General features: G+C 43.9%; 1 protein-coding gene and 1 long non-coding RNA gene across 4 annotated transcripts in view; one reads left to right on the top strand and one right to left on the bottom strand.

The window, feature by feature from the left end:
- The window catches only part of tmem170b (transmembrane protein 170B), a 57,009-nt gene extending 56,007 nt beyond the window's left edge, over positions 1–1,002 (bottom strand). For all 3 annotated transcript variants that reach the window (XM_059653638.1, XM_059653640.1, XM_059653651.1), the window contains exon 1: positions 622–1,002. The gene's annotated coding sequence lies outside the window, so the exon portion shown is untranslated. The remainder of the gene's footprint in view (positions 1–621) is intronic.
- Positions 7–22,910, top strand: LOC125466189 (uncharacterized). The gene is made up of 3 exons (XR_007250399.2): positions 7–95; positions 3,092–3,167; positions 19,411–22,910. It is a non-coding gene; the product is annotated as an uncharacterized LOC125466189 (long non-coding RNA).
- Positions 22,911–25,901: the final 2,991 nt, after the last annotated feature.

Genomic DNA, 25,901 nt, shown 5'->3' with positions numbered 1-25,901 from the left:
TAAAGAGGGCTGTCTCAATTGGCTGCTTGTGGTACGGAAGATGCGGAATCGATTGCGTTCTGCCCCGAGGTCTGTTAGAACAGGGAAAACCCCTGGTTAGTACTATATATTTAAAAAGACACTTTCTTAAAACGAAATGCTGTTTTTTTTTAAAAACTAGGGCTTTGAAGGAAAACGTGCTGTTTATTTTGACATAGTTAAGCACAGAACGAGGTAAAAAGAAACTATCTATATTCCCAAATCCATCGCCGGTCAATCACCTCCAGTTTTCCAGTGATAGTAGTTCCTACACATCCTACGCAGGATGTGAGGAAGTGAAGTTAAAGTAACTTCAGGGTTCTTTGATTTGTGATCAGAGATGATGAACTACAGATGCTGGAGAATCTGACATAACAGGGTGACGAACTGGACGAACACAGCAGGCCGAGCAGGAAGGCTGACGTTTCGGGCCTAGACCCTTCTGCTGAAGAGGGGTCTGGGCCTAAAACGTCAGCCTTCCTGCTCCTCTGATGCTGCTTGGCCTGCTGTGTTCATCCAGCTGTACACCTTGTTGTCTCCAATTTTCCGGTGCTGCTTTGTTTTCCTGCCTGCGGAGTCATTTTCACATTTTTAATTACTCACCGTGTGATTAAATCAAAATTCTTCAATGTCTATTCCAAAGTGGGCCTCCCCTAGTTCTACAGTCTGCAGCAATCTAATACAAATGATCAGGATTCAATCGTGAATACTTGCATGATGTTTCCACCACATTTTCCAATCTTCAGAGTGAAAAATCCCAGCTCTCTTTGGCATCTCCTCGTAGTTCAACATCAACTTGGTTGTCCTTTACATCTTACCATTCAGCCACCAGAATTGCACTGGGTACTCCTGATTTGACCAAATAAAAGTTGGCAGTGGTTTGGCTACACTTGCTAAGATCCTGCTAACTTTCCTCACTGCTCCTACTTCAATGAACGAAATCGTACAAATCCCCAGCCTGGGCTGTCCTGTCGTCTGGATCCATTTCCCTTTTTACCTCTCTGTCACAAAACCGCGCGCGCGTGTATATATATATATGCTCGGGTGTCCATATCCTTTTACGTCTGTGTTGCTTAATCTCTTATTCTCAGTTTAATGAGGTCATGTGGTTATAAATTCTAGAAATGGGGTGAATACGTAAGGAAACACTTCAGGGAAGATGAAAAAAATTATAATAAATTAGTTTACATTAATCCGATGGTTTCGGGACATGAAGATGAAGGAAGTAATCAAATTCAGTTTATGAGGTTAGCTGGTTCGAAGTCTCGATTTGAACCCAAAACGAATGTAGACAGGGAGGAGAGCGTTTAGAAGGAACAGAAAAAAAGGTTAGCTTAGCACAGACCACCTAGCAATGAGAGCAAATAAAAGCTCCTTTTGCGAGAACGCCCTTGACCGCGTCTCCCGCATTTCCCGCGACACATCCCTCACACCCCGCCCCCGCCACAACCGCCCCAAGAGGATCCCCCTCGTTCTCACACACCACCCTACCAACCTCCGGATACAACGCATCATCCTCCGACACTTCCGCCATTTACAATCCGACCCCACCACCCTAGACATTTTTCCATCCCCTCCCCTGTCTGCTTTCCGGAGAGACCACTCTCTCTGTGACTCCCTTGTTCGCTCCACACTGCCCTCCAACCCCACCACACCCGGCACCTTCCCCTGCAACCGCAGGAAATGCTACACCTGTCCCCACACCTCCTCCCTCACCCCCATCCCAGGCCCCAAGATGACATTCCACATTAAGCAGAGGTTCACCTGCACATCTGCCAATGTGGTATACTGCATCCACTGTACCTGGTGCGGCTTCCTCTACATTGGGGAAACCAAGCGGAGGCTTGGGGACCGCTTTGCAGAACACCTCCGCTCAGTTCGCAACAAACAACTGCACCTCCCAGTCGCAAACCATTTCCACTGCCCCTCCCATTCTCTTGATGACATGTCCATCATGGGCCTCCTGCACTGCCACAATGATGCCACCCGAAGGTTGCAGGAACAGCAACTCATGTTCCGCCTGGGAACCCTGCAGCCATATGGTATCAATGTGGACTTCACCAGTTTCAAAATCTCCCCTTCCCCTACTGCATCCCTAAACCAGCCCAGTTCATCCCCTCCCCCCACTGCACCACACAACCAGCCCAGCTCTTCCCCCCCACCCACTGCATCCCAAAACCAGTCCAACCTGTCTCTGCCTCCCTAACCGGTTCTTCCTCTCACCCATCCCTTCCTCCCACCCCAAGCCGCACCCCCAGCTACCTACTAACCTCATCCCACCTCCTTGACCTGTCCGTCTTCCCTGGACTGACCTATCCCTTCCCTACCTCCCCACCTACACTCTCTCCACCTATCTTCTGTACTCTCCATCTTCGGTCCGCCTCCCCCTCTCTCCCTATTTATTCCAGTTCCCTCTCCCCATCCCCCTCTCTGATGAAGGGTCTAGGCCCGAAACGTCAGCTTTTGTGCTCCTGAGATGCTGCTTGGCCAGCTGTGTTCATCCAGCCTCACATTTTATTATCTTGGAATCTCCAGCATCTGCAGTTCCCATTATCTCTGCTCCTTTTGCCTGTTGTGTTTGTTTGAGGGAAATGGACATCGGGAGAGGCAGCAGTCTGAATTTCGTCTGTTTTACGCTAACAATCAAAGTCAAACTTATCTATGACACGATTGATATTGAAACTGTTATTTTCATTCAGTTTGTATAATTTGACTTTTCAGGAGTTGGGAGACAGCTGACTTTTAACTCCGTTCCTAATTCCTTTATCTCTTCCAATTTGCTGGGGTATTTTCCCAATGAACCAGTTTGTGGTAATTCTTTCTTGGCTTCTCTTGATGCATTAAGATGGCACTTGCGATTCCTTGTTTTTTTTAATTGATGACTGTAATTACCATAAATTTTCTAAATGCTGTGATATGGCTTTATAGATAAACATTGGCTTTCCTTTCGTGACAAGTATCGTTCGTATTCTCCAGTACATTACTTATTAGTAAATTTTCTGTTTCTTTAAATTAAATTCTTAAAAATGAGTCGTTACCTTTCTGTACACCTGCCAACATTCCATTCCCTCAGGTCTAAGATCACACCTTTTATCAAGCTCCAAAATGGGACCACAATGGAAAATACTTCGCAAAACACTGTTGTAAAGGTAATGATTTTAAAACTTCATCGGTGCAAAACCGTTGGTATCACCAATGTCCAGTTCATTTCTGAGCAACATTATGCAGCCTATAAAACAGCCTCAAGCTGCAGAAAGACCTAGTGAGAGAGATGAAAGTGCCGCAGGAGTTGTAGGCCTATTGACTTGATATGATTTGACTCAATTTGGGATTAATGAATTTACAGATGAGATGTTTCAAAGAGTTTCATTGAGAGATTAAAACTATTTTTCTCCAATTTTGAAATGATGCTTAGGAGGACTGAATCTACCATGCTGTCAAAAAAGAGGTTGCTCTTGTTGCAGTCTGAATCACTAACACCTGAAATGCCATATTAATGCTAAATTTCCCACTGAAGTTGCATTTGCATTAAAGAAATATTTTTATATTTTCTTTGTATTGCTTTCTGTCATCCACTACAGAGTGGATTTTCCAGATCTTGACAATAATGACCATATTTCAAGACCACATTGATTCTGGTGGTTGCACAAAGACAATTTTTCTGCATGCATTTCATAATAGGGCATTTTATTTCCAAAGAGGAATAAGATGTGAGAAGTAACAATAATCTAAAAAAAAAGCCGTATTAATTTAACTTTTAAATGTTTGAACTTCAAAAAATTAACTCTCAGATAACAGCCTGCAATATTAAATCAGAAAGTTCCAAATCTATGAGATAATGGGTTAAGCCAATGACCCAGTGGCAATAGCAACAACAATTTTAACTATTGAGAGCTTAAAGATAGAAATAGAATGTTCCAGTTCTGAGGCCTCCACTGTTTTTTACTGCATTTACAATTCAAAATAAGCAAAACAATTGCTACATTCTTAATAATGGTTGCAGGGAAATCTCAATGCCTACTCAGAGCGGAAACTTTTAATTAGGTATCCTAGCCTGTTATCCTACAAGTGAAATGTGAGGTACACACACACACACAATTACTTTATCCTGGTGTTATATGCAGAAGGAAGGAAAAAAAAGAGATCCTACACTGTCTTATTTGAAACTGCTTCTGTTTGCTTAAATTTTCTTAAAAATTGACACTGCTGAATAGACAATATGGATGCCACTGATCATGTGATGCCGGTTGATCACAATTTCTGGAAGGTCCTGACCAGCAATTACTAAAGGGTAAAATCCTTAAATCTAAGGAGAAAATCCTGGATAATCTCAGCAGATCTGGCAGAGAGAGAAATGAAGTCCAATATGACTCTTCTTCACAATTGAAAGGGTTTTGGGTAATGGTGGTTTTTTTGTTTTTGACAGAGAGGGAATAGGTTTAAGTGGAACAGATGGTGAGGGTGTCCACAGCAAAAGACAATGAGAGTGCTAATGGTAGTGAAGGATGGATAGAAATGTGATATAGGAGTAAATGATAGTTGTGAAAAGGAGAAAATGGGTCTGCTCTGCTGAGAGCAATGCCAACAAGACACCAATATGCATCAGCTGAAAAGGGATTTGGAACCCTAGAGGCAAAAAAACAGCTGAGATGGAAAATAAGATGTTGTTCCTCAAGTATGCATGAGCTTCACTGGAATTTTGTACAAGGCCCAGGACAGAATTGCAACTAGAAGATTACAGTCACTCTAACGGATAGAATTGGGGTGTTCTGTAAAGCAGTCATCCAGTCTTCTTTTGGTTTCATCAATGTAAAGGAATCCACACTGTGAATACAGTAGACTATATTGGAAGATGTACAAGTAAAATGCTACCTCACCTGGAAGGTGCATTGGTGAGGAGGGAAAAGATCAATGGACAAGTGTTACACATTATGTGATTGCATGGGAATGTGCCATGGAAGAGTGAGGAAATGTTAGGAGTGATGGAGGAATGTGTCAGGATATTGTGGAGGGAGCAATCCATACAGAGTGCTGACAGTGAGGGGAGGGGAAGGTGGAATCCTGCTGGAGATGGTGGAAATGGTAGACGATGTTTCTTTGATTGCAGAGAGGGGTAGGGTGGAAAGTGAGGACCAGGGGAACCCTATTGTTATTCCAGATAGGAGGGGATTGGTGAGGGCAGAAGCATCAGAATTGGGTCACATTAACAACAGTGGTAGTAAATCCTCAGTTGAGGAAAAAAGGGGGACATGTTGGAGGCAGTCCAGTGGAAAGTGGCATCATGAGAACAGATGCGACACAGAGATGGAGAAACAGGGAGAATGGAGTGGAGTCCTTGCGGTACGCAGGATGTGAGGAAGTGAAGTTAAGGTAACTTCAGGGTTCTTTGATTTGTGATCAGAGATGATGGGAACTGCAGATGCTGGAGAATCCAAGATAACAAAGTGTGGAGCTGGATGAACACAGCAGGCCAAGCAGCATCTTAGGAGCACAAAAGCTGACGGTTCAGGCCTAGACCCTTCATCAGAGAGGGGGATGGGTAGAGGATTCTGAAATAAATAGTGAGAGAGGAGGAGGCGGACCGAAGATGGATAGAGGAGAAGATAGGTGGAGAGGAGAGTATAGGTGGGGAGTTAGGGAGGGGATAGGTCAGCCTGGGGAGGACGGACAGGTCAAGGAGGCAGGATGCGATTAGTAGGTAGGAAAAGGATGTGTGGCTCAAGGTGGGTGGAGGGGATGGCGCAAGAAACAACTGCACCTCCCAGTCGCGAACCATTTTAACACCCCCTCCCATTCCTTAGACGACATATCCATCCTGGGCCTCCCTCTGCCACAATGATGCCACCCGAAGGTTGCAGGAACAGCAACTCATATTCCGCTTGGGAACCCTGCAGCCCAATGATATCAATGTGGACTTCACAAGCTTCAAAATCTCCCCTCCCCCCAGTGCATCCAAAAACCAGCTCAGCTCGTCCCTGCCTCCCTAACCTGTTCTTCCTCTCACCTACCCCCTCCACCGACCTCAAGCCGCACCTCCATTTCCTACCTACTAACCTCATCCTGCCTCCTTGACCTGTCCATTCTCCCCGGACTGGCCTATCCCCTCCCTACCTCCCCACCTATACTCTCCTCTCCACCTATCCTCTCCTCTATCCATCTTCAGTCCACCTCCCCCCTCTCCCTATTTATTTCAGAACCCTCTCCCCATCCCCCTCTCTGATGAAGGGCCTAGGCCCGAAACATCAGCTTTTGTGCTCCTAAGATGCTGTTGGCCTGCTATGTTCATCCAGCTTCACACTTTGTTTTCTTTGATATGTAGTGGTTATTTGTTGAATATGACCCTCCTTGTATAAGACCATAAGGAACAGATGTAGGTTTTGGCTTTGAGCCTGCTCTGCTGTTCAATGGGATCATGGTTAATCTGGTATTTCTCATGTCCACTCTACTGGCCTTTCCCTGTAACCCTTGATTCCCCTACGGATCAAAAATCTATCTATACCAAGCCTTAAATATGCACATGAATTCTGCCCCCACAGCTCTCTGTGGTAAGGAGTTCCAAAGACTTACAACCCTCTGAGTGAAGAAATTCCTTCTCATTTCAATCTTAAACTGGCGTCCCTTTATTCTGACCCTAAGCCTCCTAGTACTAGTCTGTACCATGAGGGGAGCATTGCTTCAGCATTTATACTGTCAAGCCCCTTAAGACCCCTATATGTTTCAATTCTTTTAAACTCCAATCAGTGGGAGTCAAATCCTGTCTAACCTTTGTTCCTCAGATAATCTCTCCATACTAGTGATCATCCGAATGAACATTCTCTGAATTGCCTCAATGAAATAATATCTTACCTTAAGTAAGGGGCCAAAACTACTCTCAGTACACCAAATGTAATTTCACCAGCACCTAGTACAGTTGCAGTAAATCCTCCTTACTCTAATACTCCAATTCTCTTAAAATAACAGCCATTATATGAACATTCCAACCAAGCCAACACAAAGGACTCATGGATTAGATGGTCATCTCACCTAGCTGTGAGCAATGGGGACCATCAAAACCTATTATTACTTGACTTAAAGCAAATGTCTCCTCAATCAGCTACTACAAAAGCACAATGGTGTCTGATAAGGGAACATCAAAATCACTTCATCAGCTGAGTGTTTTTACCAGAAGCCTCTGTCACATGACTGAAATGACCAGTTTGCTGGATCACATTCAATGATATAGCTTTGAAGTTTGTGGATTAGTTTGCTGTAACAGCCAAAGAATAAGTAGCTTCAGCCTCAGCTAAATGCCTCTAATTTTAGCATTTGGCAAAAGTCTGGAAGGAAACTTGTATTTTGCTTTTCTTTCAGTTTCCAACTTAACACTACAATGCCTGCATCAGCAAACTGAGTGTACCTAACCTACATAAAGGACTTCTGCGCACATTCAACTTAAAGAACCTCAATTGGACATTAATGTACTGGACTGTCTAACTCACATGAAATAATGCAGACACTTTGATTTAAACTAATTTGTAATTTGTAACTTCTCTCCCTTCCTTTCTCTTTTTTTTCTTGGATGTATGCATGTGTGAATATGTGTTCCTCACCATTCTCCCAGGTTATGAATTTAGTAAAATAAATCCCACTTTGATTTAGTCCTAAAGAATTTGATGTGAGTCATTGTTAAATTGGACTTCACTAACAGACCTTGGGGAAACACATAACCATTGATTTTTGAGAAGGGAAAGAAAATAAGTAAATAATTGTAGAAGCTGATCCCAGTTACAAACAAGAGAGGAATACATTCAAACCATTGCAATTCATCTATCCCTGTTGTTAGTGACACTGATCATTTGTACATCACTGGCGCACTGCTGCCACAAATACTTGTAGTGACATGGCCAGGCACTTAGATCATGGCTGGAATTATAGATTTGAGGAATTTGCCCCTGTTATCATGGCTGCTCTCATCCCATGGAAGAGTGATGATCCTTATCCCACAACTACCCCAGATCCAATCCTAGGCTTAGTGTCAAAAAATGCACTAAAAGAAACCAGAGCAGCAATGTGGTAACCAGAATATGATGTGACAGGTCTTCATTCCTTTTTTCTTCTCTCGTGAACCTGCAAAACAAGCAATTACTCGTTACAACAAAGAATATATTTTTAAAACCATGTACTTAGGATCTTTCAGACTTATAAATGGATTGCAAAAGATTCAAAATTTCCCTTGTTACAAATTGGAGTCAATTTTAAGACTGCACTGTGGTTGGGAGCAATAAAAATAGCATAGCTGGCCATAGAGCCAGTTCTCCAACTGAATCTCAACATAGCCATTTTCACAGAGACAGGATGGGGGAAAGGTGATAGTCAACCAGCTAGGCTCCACAAATGCCACCTATAGTCAATGAAAGGATACTAACAGAGATTTTTCATTTGGCTTCTAAAGTCCCAAAGGTAGCAGAATCTAGCTTAAATAGCAGCAGGTGGCCTCAAGGTAGCAAATCCTTCTGACAGTCTTCCATAGCAAAGACAGATAAAGGGAATGCAACAAATGTTGTCCGGGGATTTTAAGAAGAATTTGACTAAGTATCACAGGAAAGGCTTATTCCTAAACTGAGATTTATGGAAAAAGAAGGTGAGAATCAACTTTTATAAAAATTAACTTTAGGACAAAAACATCAATTTTTTGTAAATAAAAATCTTCCTAAACCGGAGGATGTTATCCAATGATGTTCCCCAAGGATTGGTGATGGAGGTTCTGCTTTTTGTTTTGACATAAGTGAGTAACTTGGATATTGGAATGCAAGGTAAGTTGTTGCAATGTTTCAATTGTAATAAACTTGGAGGTGTGACTGCAAAAGGACAGAGGTAAGCTAGTAGAATGGGGAGACAAGGGGAAAGTGCAATTTAATGCTGAAAGGTTTGAAGTGAATCTTGGCAGAAGGGATAGTGAGAGACACAGACATGAACAGAGAGACATGAGGGTGGCAGGATATATACAAGGGAGTAATTAATAAAGTGGGACGATGAGTTTCATAAAGCATTAAATGCAAAAGCAGGAAGTGAAGCTTTGGTTGGACCACAACTAGTGTATTTCCGATCAACACACTCCAGGAAGGAAATGTGAGACCTTGAATTTTACTGAATGAGGGATTTTAGCTAAAATGTTAGGTTGGAGATTATGAGTTTGCTCTCCTTGGCAGGAAAATTTGTTAGAATCCCTACAGTGTGGAAACAGGCCCTTTGGCCCAACAAGTCCACACCGACCCTTGGAGCATCCCACCCAGACCCATTCCCCTGTAACCCGCCTAAGCTACAGACCCCTGAACACCATAGGCATTTTAGCATGACCAATTCACCAAACCAGCACATTTTTGGACTGTGGGAGGAAACCCACACAGACACAGGGATAATGTGCAAACTCCACACAGACAGCCACCCGAGGGTGAAATTGAACCCGGGTCCCTGGTGCTATGAGGCAACAGTGCTAACCACTGTGCCGCCCTGTACAAGATTATCTCAGAATTAAATACAGTAGACAAAGAAAAGTTGTTCTCACTAGCTGTGGTAAAAGGACTAGGGAAGTCTAAGGTTTTAGGCATAAGATGCAGTGAGAAATGTGACGAATAACGTTTCCTGTAATGACCTAGAACTCACTGCCTATGACAATGTTGGAAACAAAAATGATGTATAATTTCAAAAGGAAATTGGATGTACGCTTGAGGGAAATACACTTCCATAACTAAAGGGATAAAGCAGATGAATGGAATTGCCTGGATTATGCTGGAGAAGGCCAGTATGGACTTGATGGGCTGATTGACCTCACTCTATACTGTAATGCCTCTATTACCCTTTGATCCCGAGTCCAGTGTATATTAACAATGCAATACTATTGTTGTGAACAAATGTAGGTCCCAAAGTTTTGCAGTTGGCAGTAAAATAGTGAAAGTAATGTTCTTAGATAACAAGGTGTAGAGCCGGATGAACACAGCAGGCCAAGCAGCATCAGAAGAGCAGGAAACCTGACAGTTGGGTAAAGACCTTCTTCAGAAATATGAGGTGCTGTTCCTGCAGCCTTCAGGTGGTTTCTCAAGGACCGCAATTTCACCTCCACAGTAGTCAAAAATGCCCATGACCACATCTGCACGTTTCCTGCAACTCATCCCGCAGGCCCTGTCCCCACATTAACAATAAAGACAGAATCCCCCTCGTCCTCATGTATCACCCCTCCAGCTTCCAGATTCAACACATCATCCTCGGCCACTTCCGCCACCTGCAATCTAAACCCACTACCAAGGACATTTTTCCCTCCCCTCCCTTATCTGCCTTCTGTAGGGACTGCTCTCTCCTTGACTCCCCACTAGCCCCACCACTCCTGGCACTTTTCCATGCAATCGCAGGAAGTGCCCGTCCAAGGCCCCGAGAAAACCTTCCACACTAAACAGATGTTCACCTGCGCATCTGCTAATGTGCTGGCCTCTTCTACATTGGGAAATCAAGCGTAGGCTTGGAGACTGCTTTGTGAAACTCCTACGCTCGGTCCATGACAAAGGATTGCACCCCCCAGTCGCAAACCACTTCAACTCCGCCTGCCACTCCTTGGACAACATGTCCATCCTGACCCTCCTCCAGTGCCACAATGATGCCACCTGAAGGCTGCAGGAACAGCACCTCATACTTCGCATGGGAACCCTACAGCCCAATGGTCTCAATGTGGACTTCACAAACTTCAAAATCTCCACAAGCCTGACCTCATGCCAAGACCAGCCCAGCTCGTCTCCATCTCTTTGACTAGTCCGTCTTTTCTCCCACCTATCCGCTCCTCCCACCTCACTGACCAATCCCCACCCCCACTTCCTACCTACCAGCCTCATCCCTGCCTCCTTGACCTGTCCATCTTCCCTCCCACCCACCCACCCCTCCCTCCCAACTGACCAATCTCCTTCCCAACACCCTACCTACACTCACCTTTACTGGTTCCATCCCCACCTCCTTGATCTGTCCATCTTCTGTCCACCTATCTGCTCCCTTATCCACCTTCCATCATTGCCTCCCCCCTCTCTATTTATTTCAGAGTCCCTTTCCCTCCCCATTTCTGAAGAAGGGTCTAGATCTGAAATGTCAGCTTTCCTGCTCCTCTGATGCTGCCTGGCCTGCTGTGTTCATCCAGCTCTACCTCCAAGTATTAATAGAGTCCTTGAATGTTTACATTCCTATTCACTAATCTGCACACCATCGCTCCCCAAAAGTTTGCTTCTACTATCAATTGTTGCAGTGATTTGACCTGTCATCATGATCAAGTCCTCAGCTACGTAAGGATTATTTTTGTCCACCAGAGGAACATGTGAACCTACCAGTTAAGTGATCTGGTTGAGCTCTTGGCTCTTCATCACTGGGTGAATGGTCCACTCCCTTAAAGTGTTTTTGGGTGAAGGGAGGAGGTAGATTTTAATAATTTGGCTTGAGTGCACTGGGAGCACATACGTTCATGTAAATCTGTCTCAGAATGATGGGATTCATTCAAGAAGGAAGTATGGAGAGTATAGAGTCAAGATATAGTAGGGTCCCATCCCAAAACATCAACTTTCCTACTCATCTGATGCAACCTGGCCTGCTGTGTTCCCCCAGCTCCACACTGTGTTATCCAGCACAGAGTCAATAAGTTTCAATAAAGAAAAAGAGTAGGACCATCAAATTTTGTGGTCCCAAAGGAATGCCAAGTATTGGATTAAGAAGAAAAGGAGACTTATAGCAGATACAGAGGGCTCAAAACAGGAGAAGCCCTAAAGGAGTATAGAAGGTGCAAGAGAGAACTTATAAAGAAGATTAGAAGAGCTAAAACAGCACATGAAAGGATACCAGCATGTAAAGGAAAATCCTAAATTGTTTTACAGATACAGTAAGGGTAATAGGATAGTGAGGAAAAGAGTCAGGCCCATTAAGCACCACGTGGTACTTTGTGCATGGAATGAGAGGATGTAGGTAGGGTTCTAAATGAATACTTTGCATTGGTGCTCACGAATGAGAGGGATGAATGATTTAGAAATCGGAGAAAGGTCAATGATACAATTAAAGAAATTAGCACAGGTTGAGAGGTGGTTCTAAGTGCTCTGGCAGTAGATAAATCTCCAGGACTGAACGAAATGTATCCAGATTGTTGAGTGGGACAAGGGAGGAAATAGCGGTGTTCCTTGCAAAACTTTTCAATTTCTCCTTGCCAACAGGAGAGGTGCCAGAGCAGTCAATGAGGTACCACTACTGAAGAAAGGAGAAAGCGATGTCAGGGAACTCTAGGCCAGTCAGTCTAACCTCAGTAGTGGACAAACTATTAAAAGCAATTCTGAGGGACAGAATTAATCTGTGTTAAGAGAGGGAGGAATTTATCAAATTCAGTCAGCATGGTTAAGGGAAGTTCTTGTCTGACCAACGTGATTGAATTTTTCAAAGAGGTCACCAGCTGTGTGGATGAGGGCAATGCTTTTGATATAACATACTTGGGCTTCAGCGAGGTTTTGATGAGGTCTTGCATGGGAGACTGATAGCAAAAATAAAAGTCCATGAGATACAAGGAAGTATGGCAAATTGGCTGAGAGACAGGAAGCAGATTTAGACTTGAATGTAGGAGGTTTGATTCGTAACTTCGCAGATGAAATGAAAATTGCTGGATAATGAGGATAGCCTCAGGTTATAGGAGGATACAGGTAAGCTGCTCACATGGGCTGATCAGTGGTAAATAGAATACAATCTGGGTAATTTGAGGTGATATACTTGCACAGGACAAACAAGGCGGAGGAATACATGACAAATGGTTGGACTCTGGAAAGCACCAAGGATCAGAGGACCTTGTTGTGCATGTACACCTGTCCCTTAAGGTGGATAAAGTGGGAAAAAGGCATATGGTGTAACACTTGCTTTTATTAGCTGAAACATAGATTTTAAGAGCAGGGAGATTATGCTGGAACTGTATAAAGCATTGGTTAGGCTACAGAGTGCAACCAGCAAGAGAATGCAAATACTAGGAGTTGAGCTAAGTGTGGGAGTTTAAGAATAATCTTTTGCATTCTTAAAATCTAAAACGATTGATTGGGGAGTATAGATATTTAAGGTTGTATTTTTTTCAGGCCTAAAGAAAGTTTAAACAAGTTCTCCTAGATCTGTAGCTACTTAATCTACTTAGGCTAATTATGTAAACTGGTTAGATCCAGTTATTGTCCCGCAGGCCCGACCAGTCCCCCTCCACCGACACTCTCATCCGCCTAGCTGAACTCGTCCTCACACTCAACAACTTCTCTTTTGACTCCTCCCACTTCCTACAGACTAAGGGGGTGGCCATGGGCACCCGCATGGGCCCCAGCTATGCCTGCCTCTTTGTAGGTTACGTGGAACAGTCCCTCTTCCACACCTGCACAGGCCCCAAACCCCACCTCTTCCTCCGGTACATTGATGACTGTATCGGCGCCGCCTCTTGCTCCCCAGAGGAGCTCGAGCAGTTCATCCACTTCACCAACACCTTCCACCCCAACCTTCAGTTCACCTGGGCCATCTCCAGCACATCCCTCACCTTCCTGGAACTCTCAGTCTCCATCTCAGGCAACCAGCTTGTAACTGATGTCCATTTCAAGCCCACCGACTCCCACAGCTACCTAGAATACACCTCCTCCCACCCACCCTCCTGCAAAAATTCCATCCCCTATTCCCAATTCCTCCGCCTCCGCCGCATCTGCTCCCACGATAAGACATTCCACTCCCGCACATCCCAGATGTCCAAGTTCTTTAAGGACCGCAACTTTCCCCCCACAGTGATCGAGAACGCCCTTGACCACGTCTCCCGTATTTCCCGCAACACATCCCTCACACCCCGCCCCCGCCACAACCGCCCTAAGAGGATCCCCCTCGTTCTCACACGCCATCCTACCAACCTCCGGATACAACGCATCATCCTCCGACACTTCCGCCATTTACAGTCCGACCCTACCACCCAAGACATTTTTCCATCCCCTCCCCTGTCTGCTTTCCGGAGAGACCACTCTCTCCGTGACTCCCTTGTTCGCTCCACACTGCCCTCCAACCCCACCACACCCGGCACCTTCCCCTGCAACCGCAGGAAATGCTACACTTGTCCCCACACCTCCTCCCTCACCCCTATCGCAGGCCCCAAGATGACATTCCACATTAAGCAGAGGTTCACCTGCACATCTGCCAATGTGGTATACTGCATCCATTGTACCCGGTGCGGCTTCCTCTACATTGGGGAAACCAAGCGGAGGCTTGGAGACCGCTTTGCAGAACACCTCCGCTCAGTTCGCAACAAACAACTGCACCTCCCAGTCGCAAACCATTTCCACTCCCCCTCCCATTCTCTAGATGACATGTCCATCATGGGCCTCCTGCACTGCCACAATGATGCCACCCGAAGGTTGCAGGAACAGCAACTCATATTCCACCTGGGAACCCTGCAGCCATATGGTATCAATGTGGACTTCACCAGTTTCAAAATCTCCCCTTCCCCTACTGCATCCCTAAACCAGCCTAGTTCGTCCCCTCCCCCCACTGCACCACACAACCAGCCCAGCTCTTCTCCCCCACCCACTGCATCCCAAAACCAGTCCAACCTGTCTCTGCCTCCCTAACCGGTTCTTCCTCTCACCCATCCCTTCCTCCCACACCAAGCCGCACCCCCAGCTACCTACTAACCTCATCCCACCTCCTTGACCTGTCCGTCTTCCCTGGACTGACCTATCCCCTCCCTACCTCCCCACCTATACTCTCTCCACCTATCTTCTTTACTCTCCATCTTCGGTCCGCCTCCCCCTCTCTCCCTATTTATTCCAGCTCCCTCTACCCATCCCCCTCTCTGATGAAGGGTCTAGGCCCGAAACGTCAGCTTTTGTGCTCCTGAGATGCTGCTTGGCCTGCTGTGTTCATCCAGCCTCACATTTTATTATCTTGGAATTCTCCAGCATCTGCAGTTCCCATTATCTCAGATCCAGTTATTGTGTCAGGGCAGGCCTTATAATAGAAAAGCTAAACCTGTAGGTTAGACAGAGGATCTTGATCGGCACAGGCTTGGAGGGCCGAAGGGCCTGTTCCTGTGCTGTAGGTTTCTTTGTTCTTTGTTCTTTTGTATACTGCTCCCAGCTAAAGAGTGAAAATGCTTGGAGTTGAGCTAAGTGCTGGAGTTTCGACAAGTGCAGGAAGGAGGCTTTGCTATGTTTTTTTCCGGCCATTTTCCTAAGGGGCTGCTGTGTGGTTGAGGTGCTGCTGGTTAGATTGAAGAGCAAACCTAAGTGAATACCAGGCTTCGTTAAGGAGGGTGAGCAGCAGCAACAAGGTAAGTGTACAGTAAAACCAGGTTTTTCCTGAAGTCCAGCAGTTGCTAAGAGGGCAGAGGTGGCAGCCAGGGATCGCTATGCTTCTCCCGTCAGATGTGGGAGATCAGGGGGCAGTTGAGTGTCCCTTGCAGCTACGCCTGCAAAATATTTATCAGGCTGCAGCTCCTTTCAGACCGTATGAGTGGTAAAGTCAACATTTTGGGCTGAAACCCTTCATCAGGACTGACGGGGCAGGGGACTCCAAAAGTAAATGGGGGTGGGGTTGGAGGAAGGGTAGGTGGGATGATAACAGGTGGATACAGATATGAGGTTATTGTGATTGGTCAGTGAAAGGTGAAGCAGATGGGTGAGCAGGAAGATGGATAGGTTAGGTCAGGCCAGGGAGGCGAGGGGGAGTAGAAGGGGTGGACATGGGATAAGACTGGGTGTGGAGGGATTTTGAAGCTGGTGAAATCAATATTGAGGCCATTGGGCTGTAAGCTCCCAAGACGAAATATCATGTGTTGCTCCTCCAGTTTACATTTGACCTCACTCTGCCAATGGAGGAGGCCAAAGATGGACATGTTGCCAGGAGAGTCAGAGGGGGTATTAAAATGGATGGTAACTGGAGAGTCAGGTTGGTCATATCCCATGTCCAGCCCTTCTCTACCTCCTCACTTCCCTGACCTGACCTAACCTGTCCATCTTCGTGTTCACCTACCTGCTCCACCCTGCCCACTGACCAATCACAATAACCTCCTACCAGCATCCACCTGTTACCATCCCACCTACCCTTCCCCAGCCCCATCCTCTTCCCTCTGTTTACTTCTGGGTTCCCTTCCCTCTCTCCAGTCCCAACGAAGGGTTTCAGCCCAAACCGTTAACTTTCCTGCTGCTCGGACGCTGTCTGACCTGCTATGCTTTTGTATAATCCCCCTGTGTCATGCACCACTTCTAAGTACCAAAGTGGCAATACAAAAGACAAGATTTATGAGGCACCAGAGGTTAAAGCACAAACATGCTTTAGCAAACAAACAGGACCAAGAGTACCCAATTTGAAATTGGGGATTGGGTTTATATCAAGCCACCGAATTAGATAACAAATTTGGCCAAAGCACAACCACAAATATGCATCATCTCTACTTGGGACAAAGCAGATTAAGCAGTTGCCTAGCCCCAATCCTTACCCACTGAATGATGACATTAAGTGGAATTTGTGACACTTGATATTGAAGAGGCAGGTTACTTCAAGGGCAGTGATTATTAGGATAAGTTTCCTTTTCCAATGAGAGACAATGATATTGTTCATCTGCTTCAGTAATGTGATACATAGAAGGAAAGCCTCAAATTTGTAGGAAGTGCAGTGTTGAAAGTCTTTTATGACTATACTGGTGGAACTGAGAAATAATAATTTGTTGGTATTGTACTACAGAATCCCCAGTAGTCAACAGAAGTTGAGGAGCAAATATGTAGGGAGGTGGCAGATAGCCATTACAATATTAGGATTGTTAAAGTGGGGAATTTTAGTTAATTCTAGTGAAATTCAGTAAAGACTTGTTGGGCTGAAGGGCCTGTTTCCACACTGTAGGGGTTCTATGGTGATTTATAATTCTATTAGTTTTAAAATAGTTATGGAAAAGGATAGATCAGGTCAACAAGTTAAAGTTCTAAATTGGGGCAAGGGCAATTTTATGGTATTTGACAGGAACTTTGAAAAGTTGATTGGGGGAGACTGTTCGCAGGTAAAAGGACATCTGGCAAATGGGAGGCTTTCAAAAGCAAGATAGCAAGAGTTCAGGGCAAGGCTGGCAAGAGTTGGCAACACGGGATGACTAAAGGTATTGAGGCGGTGGTCTAGAAAAAGGAGGAAGCATATGTCAGGTATAGACAGCTAGGATCAAGTGAATTCCTTGAGGAGTATACGGAATATACACTTACAAGGGAAATCTGGAAGATGAAAAAGGGATACAAGGGAGCATTGACTGATAAGGTTAAAGAGAATCCAAAGAGAATCGACAAGTATATTAAGGGCAAGATTACCTAGAGAGAGAATAAGGCCCCTTAAAAAGAAGCCATCAATGAAGTCATCTATGTGTGGACCCACTGGAGTGGGGTGAGATCCTAAATGAATAATTCACGTATTTACTGTGGAGAAGGACAAGAATAGGTAGGGAATTATGGGAAATATATAGTGATGTCTTGAAAATGTGTCCACATTACACATGAGGAGGTACTGGAAACATTAATGTGAATAAAAGTATGTAAATCCTTAGGACCTGTTCAAGTATATCCCAGAATATGGGAAGCCAGGAAGAAATTGTGAGGCCCTTAGCAGAGATATTTGTAATATCAACAGCCATGGGTGAAGTGCCAGAAGACTGGAACGTGGCTAATGTAGTACCTTGGTGGCTCAATTGTTAGCACTGCCGCCTCACAGCACCAGGGACCTGAGTTCAATTCCACCCTTGGGTGACTGTCTGTGAGGAGTTTGCACATTCTCCCTGTGTCTGCGTGGGTTTCCTCCGGGTGCTCTGGTTTCCTCCCACAATCCAAAGATGTGCAGGTTAGGTGGATTGGCCATGCTAAATCTTCACCTGTCCTTAGTATGGTCTGATCAGTAATCTTGAGCGGCTGGATGCAATCTGAAAATTTCTCATAAATCCAAGTGATGGATGTGCCTTCCTTTCCAATGACATGTTGTTCTATGTCTTTCAATGCTTTGGAAAAGTATTATCCCAGCCTGCAAGTAATATCTCTCTAGACATGACACTGTAGTTAAGCATGACCTGAACATTCTGCAAGTGTTTTAACACTACCTGTACCCAAAAAAATGCTTTATTCATAAAATCTGTAAGGATACATTACAAAACATTTCAACTTGGGCGTCGTAACATTTGCAAGAAAAATTCAACTTATCCTCATATACCATTTCTACTCAAAACAGTTGCAATAGAATCTGGCTTAATAATTACATAGAGATTTCTCTGATATCCCTCCCTTTGTCTGGAATGTAGCAGTCAACTGTCCTTTTACTTTTGCCATTTCTATTTCTTGGAGAGGAATAGTTTTCAATTTTGCTGCTGCCACCATGTTGTAAGCACTCATGGAGCAGGTCTTTGCAACCGGAACCTTTCATTAAACTCTGTACAATGTTTACAAAATTGGAAGAGATCCATATATGATCATCTTACAGTAAGGCTTTCTAGACACAACCTATCATGTGACGTGATGTCATTGCCAGTGATGTCACCAACTAGCTTGATGATAACTGCTTCCCTTATACTACACATTGTGCTGAGCCTCACTGTTTCTGATTTTGTTCAGCTGTATTCAGTACAGTGGGTAGCTGCAGGAGGATGGTGAACACAACAAAATCTTAATTTTGAGCTGACTTGTGAAGTAACTTTATCATGGTAATGGCATCAAAGATTTCTAGTAGATTTTATCCTAAGTCACTGGTTATTTCACAGTGTCAATCCTGTAGTGGGTTGACCTTGTCAGAAGAGTGCTGGTGATAGTGAGCTGTCATCACTTTAATGGAAACCACACAACACAGCCATGTCAGTACAGAAATGTAAAGATGCTTTAGTTGTCAAAGACCACATTGCAACTGCTTGCTGAGCAAAGATGAAATGAGAAAACTCTCTCCACTAGCGATACAAAACAACATTGAACTTCACAATGTTGAAGTGATTTCCAAACACATAATTGAAATGGAGCATTTATGCTTTTAGCAGTCATTCAGATGATAATTTTGTGCCAACGTGTTAGTAAAGTAACAGCACATTGGCGTGCAATTGAAATGGCAACAGTTCGTTCCACCATCAATTAAGACACACTAAATTAGATTCAGTAATGTATTGCTAACTGAGAACGCAGTTTACTTGAAAATCTGTTCTGGTGAGGTGTTAGTAATGTAGAGTTTTTATTTCAAAATAAGGGCAAGTCCATCAAGTTACCCATTGACATATCTCACTGCAACAATGTTAATGAATTAGCTGTGGAATGAAAAACCGAGTTAACATGTTGAATCCAATTTGACTTTTCTTCAGATTGGAAAGGGTCTGGAAAATGTTCATTTTTTTGCTGTTGACAGATGGGAGAGAAGGGCTGAGTGGAACAGCTGATGAAGATGCCGGTGGCGAAAGACAAAAGGAGTGGTGAAGGAGTGCTAAAGGAGAAGGAGATGTAAATAAGATGTAAATAATGACTACGAAAAGGAGAAAATAAGTCTGTTTTGCTAAGTGCAAAGTGAACGAGACACAGCTGAGGATAGGATTGGGGTTTGAGCTGTAATCAAAATGCAAGGCAGAAGTCACGCTCTGAAGCTGTTAACGTCAATGATGAGTTCTCGAGTCTGTTCTATACTTCAGGGGAAAATGAAAGCTTATGTTGAGCTTCTTTGGAACACTGCAATAGGCACAGAATGGAAATGTTAGCACGGGAGCAATTCGGTTTATTGAAATGATAAGCAATTGGAAGTTCAGGGTTTGCTTTCTAATTGCCAGCCACTTCCCATGCCAAGATTTCCACAACACTTTTGAGGACTGTTTTGAAACATGCCCTATTCAGGCCTAAGATAGCAAGAACTGCTGATGCTGGAGTCAGAGTTAACAGTATGGAGCTGAAGGAACACAGAGAGGCAGGTAGCATCAAAGGAGCAGGAAAGTTGACATTTCGCATTGGGACCCTTCTTCAGAAACAGGAGGAGAAAGGGAGCTCAGAAACAAATATAGAGAGGAGGGGTGGGATGATGATAGGTGGGTGCAGACAGGGAGCGGTGGGGATTGGTCAATGAGGTGGATGGGGCAGATGTGGGAGAGAAGATTGACAGGTTGCGTCAGGTCAAGGAGGTAGGGATGCAAGGGAGGGTGAGATGGGGGTTGCGGGGGAAGGGTCGAGAGATTATAAAACTGGTGAAATCCATGCTTAGGCCATTGGGTTGTAGGCTCCCAAGGTGGAAATATGAGGTGCTCCTCCTCCAGTTTGCGGGTGGTGCCATTGTGACACTGGAGGAGACCCACAATGAACATGTCACCCAGGGAGAATTAAAATGGTTTGCAATCGGAAGTTGTTGCTGTTTGTTGCTCCACCCTATCTTCTGCAAATTACCACCAACATTACCACCAGTTCTGAGGAAGGGTGACTCAATCCGAAAAGTTAACTCTGATTTCTATCTACAGATGCTGCCAGACCTGCTGAGTTTTTCCAGCAATTTCTGTTTTTGTTACAGAAACAGGCCAGTCCACTTGTCTGTGCCAAACAGTCATCCCAAACTGACCTAGTCCCATTTGCCAGCATTTGGCCCATGTCCCTCTAAACGCCTTCTATTCATATATACATCCAGATGCCTTTTAAAACTTCTAATTGTACTGGTTTCCATCACTTCATCTGGTGGCTCATTCCGTGCACACACCACCCTCTGTGAAAAAGCTATTCCTCCGGTCCTTTTTAAATCTTTCCCCTCTCACTTCACACACCACTTGAGAATTCTCAAACAAAAGCAGAAGAAATTTCTGGAAAAATTTACCAGGTCTAGCAGCATCTGTGGAGAAAAAACAGAATCAACATTTTGGGTCCAGTGACTTTTGAAGGAAAGAAAGCAGGTCGACAGACAAATGAAAGCTGAGGTCCAACAAAAAAATCTATAACCTAAAGAACCTAAAGGCAGGTAGAAAGTGCATGGAAAATCAAGTATGGATTCCTCAGCCCACTCATGGCCCAAGCATCCAAGGACTGAACCAGCTGAGGGTTAAGAATGAAATGGTGCACATCAAAGGCAAAAAGGCAGTCAGAGCTCATTGGAAGCACCACTGCAACGATCTTCTCAAATGCGCTCAGTCCTTGACAATGAGAGCATTTGACCAAATCACCCAGCATGCCATCCGCTACTATCTCACCACAACACCAATTAAGAACCAACAAGGCCACTGATAAAAATGGAACTCCTGCTGAAATATAACAAAGTAGCTCTGTGGACAATAAATATCAGGATCATCTCCCCATCAGGAGGTAGTACAGCAATCCACTGGATCTCTGAGCTTGTTTCTTTAATACATTCACAGGATTAAGATATTGCTGTTTTGGCCTGCATTCATTAACTGTCCAGAGTGTAGTTAACAGTCAACCACTTTGCTGTGGGTCTAGAGTTACGTGTGGGCCAAACCAGGTAATGATAGCAGTTTCCTTCTCTGAAAGAAAGTAGCAAAACAGATGGGTTCTTCCAACCATGAGCATAGATTCATGATCATCATTAGATTCTTAATTCCAGATGTTTATTAGATTCAAATTCTGCCACCTGCCATGGCCAGATTTGCACCCAGGTCCCCAGAACGTTGCCTGAGTCTCTGAATTAGCAGTCCAGTAATAATATCACTATTGCCACCTTTTTGCTGGAACTGTGACCATTGCCAAGAGAGAAGATGAGCCTAGTTATTGATAACTATAGAGGGGAAGGTCATTTCAAATATCCCAATCATTTGCCTCCTCTTAATGAACGAAGTACTGTGACTGAAGTCACAGTGCGAATTCCATCCATTGTGAGATGCATTGGACATGATCTTCACAGCAAGACAAGTCCAAAGGAAATGCAAAGACCAGTGATCACTATGAATGGTCTATTCTGACCTCACAAAAGTCTTTGATTTTGTCAGTCATGTGGGATTATGGAGCATCCTCCTCAAATTTGGCAGCCCCTAGAAATTCACCACTATCCTTTGCCTACTGCATGATTTTATTCAAGCTATGACCCACCACCAACAGATCCACTACCAACCAAGTATGTGTGAAAACTGGGGCTAATCAAGACTGCATCATCACACCAGTGCTCTTCTCCATCTTCCTCACCAGAATTCTCCACTACATATTCACGAAGAACCCAATTAGGACAGAGGATAGTTGTGGAGGGGTGTTTTACTGACTGGAGGCCTATGGCCAGTGGTGTTCTACAAGGATCAGTGTTGGGACTTCTGTTGTTTGTAATTTATATATACACACATAAATGACTTGGACGATAATGTTGATGGTCTGGTTAATGAATTTGCAGATGACACAAAAATTGATAGAGTTGTGGATAGTGAGAAAGGATACCAAAGGATGCAGCAGGATATAGATCAGCTGGAAGTGGTGGAGTTTAATCCGGACAAGTGTGAGGTGATACATTTTGGGAGGTCAAGTGCAGGAGGAAAGTATACTTCAAATGGCCTGAAGTATATTAGCAGCATACACTCCTAATGTATATTAGGAGTATTGATATGCAGAGGGATCTTGGGGTCCAAGTCCATAGCTCCCTGAAACTGGCAACCCCAGTAAACAGCATGTTTGCCTTCATTGGTTGGGGCATCAAGTACAAAATTGGCAAGTCATGTTACAACGGTAAAAGACTTTGGTCAAACCATATTTGGAGGACTGTGCAGAGTTCTGGTTGCCACTTTATAGTAAGGAAGTGGAAAGGGTGCCAAAGAATTTTCCAGAATGCCACCTGGGCTGGAATTTATTAGCTGTAATGGGAAGTTAGACAAACTTGGATTTTTTTTTGCCAGAGTATCAGAGGTTGAGGGGTGACTGATAGAAGCATATAAAATTAAGAGGGACATGGAAAGGTGCATGGCCAGGGTCTCTTTCCTATGGTGGAAATGTCAAATAATAGGGAGTATAGGTTTAAAGTGAGGGGGGAAACTTTAAAGGAGATGTGTGAGGAAAGATGTTTTACATGACAGCAGTAGGTGCTGGGAATGAACTACTGGGGAGGGGTAGAAGTAGATACGATAGCAAAGTTGGGAGGCATCTATACAGACAAATGAACAGGCAAAGAAAAGAGGGAAACACACCGTGTGCAAGATAATGGGATTAGTTTAGAATAGCATCATAGCCTGCACAGGCATAGTGGGTCAAAGGACCTTTTCAAGACCGCTTCAGCCTCAGAGATTGAGCTGCAGTGTGCAGGTGATACGTGTGTGTGTGTGCGTGTGTGTATGTTTGTGTGGACTCAGAGGTTGAGCTCCAAACCATCATTAACCTTTCACCGAGGCATTTGAAAGAATGAGCCCAAGGCTAAACATCTGGAATACAAATGTCGTCCACCATTCTGTTCTCATTTCTCAACGCTACCCCCAACTATCAAGATCCATGGTAAGGACTGAGAGAACATGGCTCAATTCTCACAGTTTGGGAGACTCCTTTCAGCGAGGGTGGACGTGGATGATAAACTTTAACAAGCCTTTGGTTGTCTGAAGAATAGCACATTAGATGACAAAGACTTCAAACCAGGCATAAATACATGGTCCAGTTTGTTACCTATCCTCCTGTATTTATTGGAGGCATGCACAATGCATAGTAGGTGCCTCATCTCCTTGAAAAATATCACCAAAGATGCCTCCACAAATCCTGCAAGTCCAGTGGCAGGGGAAGCGTATCTTTCTCAGGCCAATGTACCCAGTGTTATAGCACCAGCTATGGTAAACTAGTTGTGTTGGGAAGGCCTCATCACCTGCTTGCTTGACATAAGACACCGAAATAAATTTTTCACTCTGTGCTTCATCACGGCATGTGGTTACCAAGAGGGTAGAGGAAACACTTCAGGGATGTCCTTAAAGCCTCACTGAAAAAAGAATGCAACATCTCCAATGAAAATGTCTTCCCTCAGAATGTCCAAACTAGTGAAGTGGTATTCACTAAGGTACCAGCCATTTTGAGTACATGTGACTGGCTCAGATGGAGGCTGAATGCAAACAGGGTAAAGAGCATTAATAGACCTGAGCATCCCACTCACCCATCTCTTCAAACCTATCTGTGGCAGCATATGTACATTCAGTGCTGGACTATTTTGTTACCTCAGGACCCATAACTCCAGCCTTGAAGAAAGTCATTCTGGGTCCTGAGGGACTGCCTAAGAAGGAGTGTGTGGCAGGGGTGTGTGTAGCACCAAGACAGCCATGGGTAAAATTAATTCAACCAAATTGTCATCTGACAAAAGGGATGGGAATTAAATGCTGCCCCAACCAGTGATGCCCACATCCCATAAGCAAAGGCACTATTAAAAGATTTCAGAATAATTTATCATCTTAGCTATATTAAAAAAATTTGGTCTCAACGATAAAACCCACTCCTCTAAATGCATGTGGTGTAGTATACCACTCAAACAGGCTTATTTAAAGTATGATAATGTTTTCTTTGTTAAAATAAAAATTTAAAATCACAAGACCAGCATTATAATTAGCTTATTAGCATCACAATAAAAGGCACAATTCCTATTTTTCTCAACTAATTTCTTAATTAATTTCTTTTACATGCATTATTCCATGCTGATGTGATCCAATTGAAAAAGGTTGGAAGCTACAATTGAGGTGCAAACGCAGGTTGAAGGTTCCTGGTTTAAACACTAAAGAAATAAAGATGCAATAAAAAGCAAAAAGCAAAAACTACAGATGCTGGAAATCCAATATGACATGAAATGTTAACTGCGTCTTTCTCTCCACAGCTGTAATTAAACCTGTTGACTTTCTCTAGCATTCTCTGTGTTTGTTAAAGAAATAAGGAGATGGCTAAGATGGGGTTCTAAGCTAAACATTCTGGTTTAGTTCATTTTAAGAACATGATGCCAAATTGCGAAGGAGTTGAAGTCAGCACTAAATGACCACTTGGAGGCTTGTTGAGTAGCTGATTGCTATTTAAAATGCTCATTAGTGCTTATCAAAGAAATTGAACAACATTTTAATGAATAGATTTTCAACTTATGTCCTTCCTAAATAGCAGTCAGCTGATGGAATTAAATAAGGTGCTGATTTCAAGAATGACTTGGGCTATTGATCATTTTATTGTTGGAGCTGTGAAAGGAACCTCTCAAACACATCAGGAGACTTTCTGGAACACCTTGTTAAGACCACATAAACATTCCAGCAGCATTTATTCTGGAAATTCTCTGAAAATTTCATCTAAAATAAACGAAGTGTCCAACATTGATCACTTCAGCACCATGCCTTGTTTGCCATGGGTACTCACACTCTAAAACTCATTCCCTTTGGGGAATACTCCTGTCTCACCATCAGCAATTCCAGAACCACCCTGGTGGCTTGCTAAATTCATTGCCTTCTCCTCCATGTGCTGACAGTATGAACTATGTGGTCCATTCACCAAATATAGCTCCATCATTAGCATTGTGTACTATCTTTTCCTGCAAATATAAAAAGGGAAAACATGGTTTGCTCATGGAAACAAATACAATACTGATAATGAGGAGGAACTAGCAGCCAATAATAGGAGTGTGTAAATATTTGTCTTAGAAGACCTCTAGGGTCAGTGAAGAAAGACAGACAATACTTGCTGAGATGTAGCCATGCCTGTGAGAGAATATGCTGCTTCTTTGCTCCAGGGTACTTTGCTACACGGTACCTCCTCTGCTCTCCACCATACAAAGCTGCTTATTGTGCCATATGCAAGCTGTAAAGGCAAAAGCAATTCAGAGTATTCAGCTTGGTGGAATGAAAGAGACCATTGCTATGCTTTTAACACTGCTTGAGGTATGTTGTTGTTGGTGTTGACTTCATCTGCAAACTTCTTTAGCTTTGCTTGGTCTGTAGGGACCCTCTC

The sequence above is a fragment of the Stegostoma tigrinum genome, chromosome 2, assembly GCF_030684315.1.
Source record: "Stegostoma tigrinum isolate sSteTig4 chromosome 2, sSteTig4.hap1, whole genome shotgun sequence".
Taxonomy (NCBI): domain Eukaryota; kingdom Metazoa; phylum Chordata; class Chondrichthyes; order Orectolobiformes; family Stegostomatidae; genus Stegostoma; species Stegostoma tigrinum.
This window is presented reverse-complemented; position numbering and strand designations above follow the sequence as displayed.